At 38.7% G+C, this 12,192-nt stretch overlaps 1 long non-coding RNA gene across 1 annotated transcript in view; it reads right to left on the reverse strand.

Annotated features, from left to right (window-relative positions):
• Positions 1–1,719: 1,719 nt before the first annotated feature.
• The window catches only part of LOC118684287 (uncharacterized), an 88,113-nt gene continuing 77,640 nt past the window's right edge, over positions 1,720–12,192 (reverse strand). Inside the window, exon 5 of the long non-coding RNA XR_004979810.1 lies at positions 1,720–3,433. This is a non-coding gene — a long non-coding RNA (uncharacterized LOC118684287). The remainder of the gene's footprint in view (positions 3,434–12,192) is intronic.

A 12,192-nucleotide genomic window follows, 5' to 3' on the forward strand; every position in this document is an offset into this window, starting at 1 on the left:
TGCTCACATCTAGCTCTCTTTTTGATTAAATGGGAATGGGATTTTGAGTCATTTAGACTTTTATTTTCCAATAAAAGTAATTTGTTATCCTTGACATAATCCACTTCTTTAAGTCATTGCCAACTTTCTCAAGAGAATTCCTTTTTTTCCTATGAAGGTGCAAAATTTGCTGATTTCAGTAAACTTCACTGCTGTATTTGCCTTTTTATTCTTCCCTGGATTCAGCAGAAATTTGCAAACTGTTCCACTGCCTGTAAATGCTAGAAAGGAACTGTCACAGTGCTGGGGCAGGCAGCCCCCATGCTCACTCACAATGAGCTCTCTGTGGCTTTGTAACAGGCAAACAGACAGAGCCACAGAGCCATAGGGGAAAAAGAAACTGAATGGTGAGGCAGCACCATCATCCTGTCCCACTCACGGGGACTGCAGTTTACATGGAGAAGGAGATCATCCAAAATGAGGTGATAGCTTGTGGGATTTGCAAAAGGCAGATGATTCAGAAAAACAACGCCTCAATTTGCTTTACACTTCCTCATCTTAATCACTTTTCCCTCCTTTTAAATTGGGCGTCATCCTGTGTTTCTATATTCAAGACTGTCAAGGGCTTTGCCAGTACAATCTTGTGATGCTGGTTGGATGTCCTCTGTCCAAGGACAGAGGTACCACACACTTTTTCCATTCCCCTGTTGCACCATGTAACTGTGTTGGCTTCCTTTTCTAGTAATGGGTGACATTTTTTGTGCTTTTAAGTAACTTTTCGTCTCCTTCTTCACACACTGAGAAGTCTCTCTTGTGTTGTACTTATCCCTTTCAGGGACATGTCATTTATTTACCACTTGAATTGTTCAGTATCCTGCTGATACCAGGAAGGACAGAGTCTGTTGTCAAATACCTTCTTGTTCCTTGGGTATTGATTTCAATGACACTTCATGAGGGTTTTTGTTTCTTTGGGAAGTGCAGTCACTGCATTCTTATAGGTTCTGCAGTCAGCACTCATGTGATTGTATAAATCATTAAGGTGTTTAAATAAAGCTCTATAAATAGATATAATAGACTAAGATACTATTAGGTGGGATCTTAGATACAAAGACTGATCTCTCTGTGCTGGCCATAGTACTGGGAAGTTTTCCCCTTTACTAAATAATTCCAAACCATTTTCCACTTACCTTCAAAACTGAATTTCATGGAAGTAGTAGAAGATCCTCCCTACAATGCTGTATATGAGGAATTAATAGCCATAGGGCAAAACAATGATGCTGCAGTAACTGCATCATGCCCAATGATAGTAACTTCTGTCAACTTTGGAGAAACTTTTCTGCCCAGTGAACTCTTCCCAGTTTCTGCCTATTTTGGTTGGTTTCCAGCTTTCCAATGCTCATAAATAACTCCCTTAATCTGACCCGAGCAAGTCTGATGTGCTTTTGTTAGTCTCTTGAGTTGGTAAGTCTCAGGTACATCCAACATAACCTGGGTGATATTTTGTTTTGACCCACAGCTGAATTCAGCACCAGAAAGCCACCAGGGCGGATCAGAAGTCCTGTTTGAGTTCACCACAAAGAGTTCATAATTTTGAATAATTTCTTATTTTTAAAATTTGTTCCTAGATTGCTGAAAAGTGTTATTAAATATTCATTGAGAAACAAGCTGGGAATTATCCAAGAAGAGGAGGGAGGCTCAGTGCTTCTTACTCCTCCTCTCTGATTTGTGCTGAACCATTGCCAGGCTTTAACTTTACAAGGTTTATTTTTATCGATTTTCAACAATAAACAGTGGGAGTATCTTCAATAAAAGATTTACAGTGCATAGTGAAGAAATACAACTCCCTACCACATAGTATATTGATCTATTCCCAAATGCTACTGAAACAGCCTATAAAACCCCAAATGAAGTCCAATGATGGAGAACTTCCTCTCTCTAGTGACAGATGCATATGACTGTTATGTCTTCAGAAGACAATAAAAGGGAAGGGAGTGACTCTGCTTCTTTGACCATATCTTCAACAGCCCAGTTTAATCTGTCAGCTCAATGTAATCCACATAAATAACGAATTTGGGAACCAAGGGAACTGCTAGTGTGTCTAAAGATTCCCATTCTTTGGAGCTGCCTCTCCTGCTGCAGTCAGACCATAATTAGTCACAGGAGGCCTTGTTGTAACTAGTACATGGATGGACCAATGATTTGAATAGTCTAGTTCTGGCAGAAGATATGCCTGGAGTCCTGAATATTCTCAAATGGGTGGGTGAGAAGTAAATCACTAGTCATCATATAAAATTCAAATAAATCTGACTTCTATAAAAAAAGGTCAGTTTTTAGACCATCATGTAGTTTCTGCTGAAATAACCTCCTGAAGTGTGATCTGATGTGTAAATTTTTCCAAGAATCCTTCCTCCATTTCTACTCTGTTTTCAATCTAATGGAATGGTTCAATAATTGGTGTCTTTTTTCTGGTCAGAAGGATGATGATTGTAGCCCTAAAGGTTGGAAACTGTAATGTGTACAAGTCTGCTGTAGAAAATTAATTTTGGGCTTTGCTTTCTAAGCAAGTTACTGTTACAGCAGTCAGCTGAGTGCTTGCTGAAACTGTGAAGAATTAAACATTGCAACATTGTTCCATCCTGATTCTCCATTGGAAAAAAAAAGGCAATTGATTGGAAACATCAAGTCTGGGGTTTTACTGGTATTTGGAGTCAGGAACTGAGTTTTCTTTGAATTTCAAAGGCAGTTTGTAGCTTTTATTGAGGGCCTTCTGAAAAGGCTGGTTTATGGTTTTTGTTTTTGTTCCCCAGTGATATCTAAACTGAGTAATAAAATAATTGCTGACATACCGGTTTATTTACAATGTTGTATTCAACAATAAACAGAATGCATGCTGATCCTTCCATCCTTTAATCTTTGTGGTTTTACTATGTCTTCAGCTTGCTCCTCAGCTGGGTCCTGGTAGAACAGAGGAAGGGGCTACGTGGTAAGGGGCAGGCAGAGATCCACAGAAGGAGGCAAACTCACTTCCTTCCCCTTACAGAGAGGAACTAAAGGAATAAAATTAGGCTGGAAAGAGTCATGGCGTTTGTGGAACCAAAGAGACACAACTTACTCTATTGAGGGGAGGACAGAGCTGCCAGAAATGTCAATGCCACAGGACAAGGAAAAGCAGATCTCACAGTGGTGAACAAATAGGTGGGTAATACCTGCTATACAAACCTGGAAATGGCACAGAATAACATGGACAGGAGACTTAAACGTTCATGAAACTATAGGGATGTTTTATTTTTTTCAGTGTGTTAGGTTAATGCATCTATAGAGTATCTTCCAGTGATAATTCACATACCTGAAGAAGAAAATTTCTCTTTAGGAGGTAATTTCTGCATATGTGCTGTGAAGTGAAACATTGCAGGATCCAGACATCAGATGGATTAGTCATGTTGATACCTCACACCTGGAAAGAGAAGCTAAGCTTTTGGAGATCAGATAGATAGACTTCGAAGATCAGAATAACATCACTGTTTTGGTAGTTCTGGGGTGATAAGCCTACTGAATACTTCCTGGATATGTCTTGTTGGTGGCCTTTGTTTCAATGCCAGTTGCACTATGGTGAGAACTAACCCTGTCAGTAAGTTCCTAGTTTTCCATAAACTGGAAAGGTATTTCCTGGAACAGACTGGTTTACCTTTTCTCCATTTGCAAATCTATCCTTAAGCCATATGATATTCAATTGCTACCTACAGTTGTTCAAAACATTATCTTCTGAAGATGGCTCAGTAAACCATGGATTTCCAGAACACATTAATAGCTTAAATATGGACATGTCAAGAATGTAGGGGAAACATTGCATCTCTATGGTCCCTGATGTAACAGAAGCTTCTTCCACCATTGGTTAGGCTAAAACTGCTTTCTGCTCCTATTTTATAAGATTTGACAATTGAAGTGTGATAGTGCAATCTAGACTTCACTGTCCATATACAGTCTCCAAATCTCCACAAATACATGTTTGTGGAAAACTATAATCTTTTTGTCTTTTTGCAAGATTCTTTTTTTGGAGACTCCCTGCTGAAAAGGGGAGTTCCAGGCAGGCACAGGAACACTTGAACAACTCCTCTTTTGGCTATAGTTTGCCCTCATAAGCTGTGCTATAAGAGTGTCTTGTGCTAAGCTATTGAAAGTCTGACCCCTGGTATCATAGAATAGTTTGGGTTGGAAGGAACCTTAAAGATTATCTGGTTCCAACCCCTCTGCCATGGGCAGGGACACCTTCCACTACACCAGGTTGCTTCAAGCCCCATTCAACCTGCTCTTGAACAATTCCAGGAATGGGGCCTCCACAGCTTCTCTGGGCAACCTGTGCCAGTGCCTCACCACCCCCTGACCCACGATCCATGCTCTCAGTGAGCTTCTGAGGTAGGCTCTGAGATTGAATAGAAAAGCTGAATGTTATGTGAAGTCACAGAAGGCTAACAGTTTGGATCATCTCTGTTTTGTGCAGGGATCTATGCTGACTTCTTGCCTACCCTCAGGACCAAGAAAAGCCATGAGTGAAGGATGTAATGACAGTTCTTAGATCACTTACGCAGTGTTCAGGACATGCATGCGTATGTGGGTTTTTGTTCTTCTGAAATAGGCAGTGACAAGCACACAGGTCTTATACTGGAGGCAATGACACCTGCTAGAAAGATGACACAGTTCCTTCAGGCAGGGTGGGTAACAGTGTGGAAATAACTTTTGAAAGCTCAGAACTCTCAGGGCTTTCTAACTTGGTAGTGATAAACTGCTGGCTGAAAACATTTCTCTGTATCTGATCTTTCAGCTGTACGTATTTACACTTCTTGAGATCTGGGACAGCCTAATTGAATATTGTACTGGAATTGGAATTGGCTCACTACCACCTTTCCCCATCCCTTTTTAAGAGAAAAAAAGGGAATCTCTTTTCCACAGGAAAAGAAGCAGTGCTACCAATGATCTACCATGCTCTCATAAAACACCTTGAGACCAAAAGGAGTCAATGAGTGACTAAAATAGAATACACAAATCTCTGTGACAGTTGGTAGGCTTTAACATATTATAAAACCATTTCAGTGCTTGAAATGAAGAGGTACAACTTTAAAAACATTCCAAATGTTCTGGTGCAAACAGTCAGATACTGCCATATGGATGAAAGAAGCAGATGATCTGCAACACACAAGGAAGTTGTCTTTTTTTTGTTTTTTCTCTTTAAGTCTTGTGCTGCTTTGTTGGAAGGCGTGCAGGCCAGCAGGGTTGGAAAGCCTGTGGTCTTGTGATGCCTGTAGCTGGCAACTTGTCTTGGGGATCTAAGAGTGTGTACAACCCTGTCCGTACAAAGAGAATGCAAAGCATTGAATAGGTCATTGTGCTTCAGAAAACCCATAAAGAAATACTTCTTCTCAAGATGTCTGTCTCTGGAAATGTTGCTGCTGCCATAAAGGCTCTCTACTGCACCATATCTAAATTCCTTTCTAGATGTCTGTGGCAATACTTACCATTTCAAATTAGCATTTGCAATACTAACTAATAATAGTCTAGAGACCCTCATTTTCAAAAGGTAATTATTTCTGCAGCAGAGATAAAACTTCAGCACCTTTTTGCTATAAGTGTCAATATTTGCTGTCACTGGAGGCAGTTTTCACAGAATCACTTAGCTTGGGAAAGACCTCTGAGATCAAATACAACCCATGACCAACTGAACACCACCTTGCAACTGGACCATGGCACCAAGTGCCACATCCAATCTTTTCTTAAACACCTCCAGGGATGGTGACTGCACCACTGCCCTGAGCAGCCCATTCCAATATCTAACCACCTTTTCTGAGAAGAAATTCCTCCTAATGTCCTAAATCTCCCCTGGTACAGTTTGAGGCCATTTCCTCTCATCCTGTTGCTTGTTACCTGGAAGAACAAACAAGTTCTCTGCAATTACCTAAAATGATGTTGCAGTAAGGTGTCAGACAGTCACCCAGGCTGTCAGTCTTTTTCCCCAGATAACAAGTGACACGATGAGAGGAAATGGCCTCAAGTTGTGCTAGTGTAGGTTTAGATTGGATAGCAGGAAAACTTTCTTCACTGAAAGGGCAGTTAGGCATTGGAACAGGTTGCCCAGGGAGGTGGTGAAATCACCATCCCTTGGAAAGCTCAAAAGGCATGTGGGTGTGGCACTTGGGGATATGGTTTAGTGGCAAGCATGGTGGTGCTGGGTTAATGGTTGGACTAGAGATCTTGGAGGTCTTTTCCAACCTTAACACTTCTGAATCTGTGAGATGCTAAAAAACACAGGAAGTTCCCATCTCTATAAGCTGCCCTAGTGTGAGCCACACCTACTTCTACTGGTGTAGGATGTCCAGCTAAACAGAACTGTACAGAACATTTCAGTCTTCTGGTTCTGACTAAACACAGGAGTATTTTATATGGAACTAGTCCTACAGGATGCTGGAAGCTTATAAAAAATGATCTCTTGACTACCAGCAGAGTAGAGAATGTTTGAATCAATACTGAAGGCCAGACACCCATTGAAGTTTGAGGGGTGATTCTGAGCCTGATTTGACAGTGAGGAGCTTGATTTCTCTGATGAAGCTCAAGTATTTAAAAGTGATTCAACCTTGCTATAATTTTGGTGCTACATTGCTACTGATAATTTCTCTAGAATTATGGCCAAGGAATCAAAGTACTGTAGACCACTGTATCATGAAAATTCCAGCTCTGTATGATTGGACTGCCTGGTGTTCCCAGGTCTGAACTGTGCTTCAGAAGAATTTATGTAGGATAACATCAGGATCTGTTTTGCAAATGTTCTGTTCCTTGTCTCCATCTAATCAAGGTCTAGCCATGTTAGGAGACTTGCTGACAGCCTAGGACAAGGAGTTAGAAAAGCAAAAGAGCTCTGGTCTTTCTCAAGTGTTTCTCCTCAGGCAAACTAGAACCAGAGGCCAGGTGCCTGTATCACTTGTGACATCTTGAGGCAAGATATTTCACTTGCTCAGCCTCCTTAGAAGATACATGTGATGCTCATCAACGCAAGTAAAGTGTATCTTATGTAGACAGTCTTTAATGACACCACAACATTACACAGCAAATGTCTGAATGCTAGGGAGGTCATGCTCATTCATGGGGTATGTGCAGACATGGAATTCTTCCTAGGCTGAAGCAATTTCTCCAACCAAAGCGGAAAAAACCCAAACCCAACAAACCAGAGATGCTACAGTTTCTTAACTAAACCACATCTTAACAGTTATTGAAGTGTTAATATAAACAAGTAAGAAAGTAAAGTAAGAAAAAATTAATGAAGATTAGTGAAAAATAAAATTACTACTATCATTGGCTAATGAAAAGCTTTCTGTAGCCACTGGCAGTCTGAAGAATGAGGGGCTGGTTTAACACTACTCTTGCACAAAGAAATGCAGTTATTGCTTTTACAGGTGCTGCTGAAAAATGTTCTGCTCTCTTGGTATTCATGGGTACTGATGGCTGCCTGCAGCGCCCCTGTATCAATGCACAACACACACACAGAAAAGAACTACAAGTATTCTTAAAGGTGTTAGAATTCAGGAGGATATTTTTTAGTTTTGTCTATGTAATATCCAGAGCCAGATGAAAGAAGGTGTCACAGGTAAAGAAGTTGAATATAAATCATTTGGTTTTAACATAAAGGGTGACAGAGAAATTCCTATCTCAAGGATGTGCCTTATGGGAATTCACAGTAGTTTCTCCAGGCCTAGATGTCTCAAAAGAAGAGCCTATTGAAAGCCTGAAAAACTCAAATCATAAATCACTAGGACCAGGTGCTGTTTTTAAAAGAATCCTGCAGTACACATGGAAAAAACTAGAGATAAAATTAGGATTCTGTCAGCTACGATTGAAAATGTCCACTACTCTGGACAATTGCTCACAGCTAAAGAGAAAAAAACCCTGCAATTTTAGAGGAAACTGAGATACATTCATAGCAAAAGGTAGTGCTTTTCTCAGACTACTTAATTTATGCCTGAAAAAGCATAAAATAATGGGATCACAATGTAACAGCTCTGTAAGTTATCTGTATGTTCTAAGAGACTAGAATTACTTAAATAAACTAAAAATTAAAGGTACTCCAAGAGCCATGAGGAAGTCCTGAGGTTCAATCCTAATTTGGGAATGGAGTAACCACTCCTCAGAAGAGGAAGAATAGTTTAATTTTTCTGAACAGGGTAAGTTATTTGAATCTTCTTCAACCTAGAACAGGCTCTTACCTATGCTGCTAATTTATCAGGGGGAATGTAAACTCTCCTGTAAAGAAAACCCATACTAAAACAAAAAACCTCTGAAACCCAAAGACTCAAAAAAGCTGCTTCAAACACAGACAGAAAGCAGTTTGAGGGTAGATTGCAGGACGGAAGGTGAGTCCCCTTGCTGGTTGCTGAACAGCCATGAAGTTCTTTAATGCTTCTCCCTGCTTTCCATCTTCAGATTTAGAGAATGCAGGAGAATAAAGCAGTTTAATGCCACCTTTACTGCTGCTCTCTTCAGCAATAAAATCCAGAATTTAGCATAATAGAAGACTGTGATGTGATTCACAAATACTTCATTATCTCAATGTTCATCTACTGGAAACATAAGGTATTCCTTTAGTGTGCTTTAATGGGTACTTACATTTATTATTATCTATAAAGTATGTACATTATATTTACTGTACATACTAATACATATTTAATGTATTAGCACATTATTATTATTTATAAAGTATGCTGACTTTACCATTACTTCAGGAAACATCTTAGGAAAAGAATATGGAACATGCAAGGAACTGCACAGTTAGTCCAATAAAAGCAAATTCCACTACCCTTTGAAATCCAACCTGCAGCTTGCTTTCATCTGCTAACAGCAATAGTTACCACTGCCAACAACCTTTGAACAAAATAGTTTTGTGACTTTTTTGCACATATCCTTGATTTAACAGGAAAGATGGGGAACATCTGTGGGCAACTTCCACTGGGTATTTTTTCCAAAGCAGGAGATATGAACTTGACTCTCCTCAGCCTTCTGAAACCCAGGTTTTCTGTTCTGTGGAAGCATCCCCTTGCCTTGAGATTGTTTCACCTAGTTTCTTAAAACTCTTCTGAGGGATTTTAGCAAGTTGTGACAATTTTAAACCAGTTCTTTGTTCTGTCCCCATTCTTTCCCATTCCCATGTTTCAATCAGAGCATGTAGCCTTACCCTCTTGTCTCTGCCAGCTGTTCCAAGACATCTGATCACTGATATTTTTAATGTGTTCCAAGAGTGAGAAAAAGTCCTCCAGCACTCTGGCTTTCTTGGCATCATGCTAGTCTTCTGTGCTGTAGTAGAAAACTAATTGTCACATCAGTTTCTCTAGCACTGTTGCAGTTACGGATTTTCAGCCAAAAATCCAATTCCTTAAATGAAGATGAGCCATTATAACCTTGACCATACCTGGTACAGAGAGAACTTCTGTATTGTTTATCTTAGAGCAGAAAATTCTGTATCTCTGTGACAGAGTTCTTTCAAGAATCCTTGTGTCACCCAGTACTATATTTCATAGAGTACCTACAGCATTCCATCACTACAGGGATATACAGTGACCATTACAAGGCAGATTTTAGGTTCTCTTTACAAACTCTTTGGGAAAAAAAAAAAGCCAAAATGCCAAAAATGCCTAATAAGTGTCCTGCAGTTGTCAGCATGAAACATTAATTTCATTTTGAATAAGAATTTCTTCAGTTTCTCAATATATGAGAAAACACAAACTGGAAGTAGGCTGCTAGTTGCATTGGTAGCAACTTAAAACACATACAAAAATATCTTAAAGCAAAGCAAATGTGATTAAAAAGCACCCAACACTCTTGGTAAAACTGTACCTTGTTAAATAGAAGCTCTCATAGATTTTCCTGCAAGAGAGTCTCAGTCATTAAATAAGGCTGTACCTGGTTAGTCCACTGCCAGCTTACAAACTTCTGTGTTTTAAACCCCTGCATTCTTGACAGAACTTGATTTAAATACTTTGCCTTAGTCAGGCTGTGAATGTGACATTAAAGCATGCTAGTCTTAAGTTTTATCACAAGGACAAAGTACTGTTCTACATTTTTACTACAGCAAAAAAATTTCTATAAAGGCATTAAGAAACTGTGTGCAGGCACTCTATTTAACTGAGCTTTACATTTCTTATGTATGAGATAAAACTTGATTCAAAGGCAGTTTTAACTAGCACACACATTTTTCTTCTCCCTCCACTTTCTCAATTTGTGATATGGAATTGAAAAAATTGCTTGCTGAGTGCAATGAACAGCTGAATTCAAGCGCAATTCCTTTCTAGAACCTCCACAGCAATACAACCAACAGGGGGCTGTCTGGCTACACCATGTTATCAAATCTGCAGTGAAATCCTTTTCCTGACTGTACAACCTACCATTCATGCACATTTCCTAAAATTGGTTGAAGAACAAGTAATTTAACACATTTCATACCTCCAAAACATTTGAGTTCTTGTGCATCTTTGTCTCATACAACTGGAAATTTCATATTTTTGATCTGGAAGTTCCATTATAGATAGATAATATAGCTTTAATGTATTTATTGATGTGTCTGCAACAAGATATTGCTTGTTGGAAAAGGGGGAGACTCTCACGTTGTTTTGATAATAGGAAAAGCATATCACAGCTGCTTCCAGATGCTAAGAAGCTCTATCTATATGAGCATTTTTTGTGCTGGCTTCGTATATTGATACTAATCTTCTGTACAAGAAAAGAGAGAGACCAAAATGTTTTTAGACCCTTTGATATTGATTTAAAGAGCAGATAGGCAAAGTCTGTATGTAGTACTGTCAAGAAAGGAAGAACTAGGCCCTGAATATTCCTTACACTGATTTAAGCAATGTAAATGGACTTCAATACTGGATTGCCAGTCTCAGGAGTGAAGGGTGTTTTCCTCAGTGCTGGCACTGTTGCTTATAGCAAGCACATTCAGCTGGCTGAGCTTACCAAAAACTAACCTAAAGTCATATAGTGAAACCACCAAAGACATATGAGAGCCAGGGTAATAGCGAGGAAACAAGAAAACTCATTCCCAAACTTGTCTGGCTCAAGAATCACGAGGCTGTAGAACCACAGTCTTATATTATTGTTGACTATTCTAGCTGGTCAAATAATATAACCCCTGAAGCTCTTCCTTTGCCTTTATTTCAATAAAACATTAAGAATTTATACATTTGAGACTTTCTATGCTATAATTTATGCCTTATATACTTCAAGTTTTATAATACTTAAGGTTTTTTTGAGTATTTCTTGAGAGATTCCAAAATGTTTTACTTTTAAAATTACTTAAAAGTATAAAACCTGCTAACAGAAGGTTCTTTTATGGGCAATAAAGCCACATACTTGCCATGCAGAAACATAGGGAAATGAGAAGCTTTCTATCCATGTCTGACTCCTATGGCTATAAACAGCAGAAGAAAACACTATGGATACATTATTCCTATCTCTCAAGAGAAACTAAGCCTTCACCTACTATGCACTGTATACTTTAGACTGAAGATACAAACTAGATAAATGCTGCTATAATTAATATGTAATTTCAGAACTTTTGAACATAAAAGTTCAAATTTTACATTAAGAGGCAGAAGCAATATAAGAAATTTTATTTATTAACAAATACAGAGCTATTAATTATAAGTTAATAAAACATGGGGAAAAAAAGAGTTGCACCTGACAACCATTAAAAAGCTTCTAACAGAAATAAACTATTTAGAGTGAAAAATAAGTACTCTGATGATTATTATCCCCATCACAGAAAGATGAGCAATGTCACTCATGCCATTGTATTTTTCCATCATTTTTTCTTATTTCTCTTTCTAGTTAAATATTTTATTGTGATACACTTACAACTGCTACCTTAGAAAGGAGATTTGCATATACCTCAGACATAAGTTTTCATTCAAATACATTTTAAATGTTTTGTTTGTTTTTTATATGAAGAATTGCTGCTACTGTTAAACTGGTACAATAGCAGCTGACCACTTTGGGCACATTTCTATAATTTCTTGTGACTTCTGTGACAATAGGTTGCGATGCAGATAAAGGGAATCTAAACACATAGCTGCTAATGTAGCTACCTGATTAGAAGAGATTTTCCCCAATACTTAAGATACCATGACTAAAGGAAAAGCTGAAACATTTTTTGGATTTTTGGATCACTGTATCCAAATT

Source organism: Molothrus ater, chromosome 2, assembly GCF_012460135.2.
Source record: "Molothrus ater isolate BHLD 08-10-18 breed brown headed cowbird chromosome 2, BPBGC_Mater_1.1, whole genome shotgun sequence".
NCBI classification, from domain to species: Eukaryota; Metazoa; Chordata; class Aves; order Passeriformes; family Icteridae; genus Molothrus; species Molothrus ater.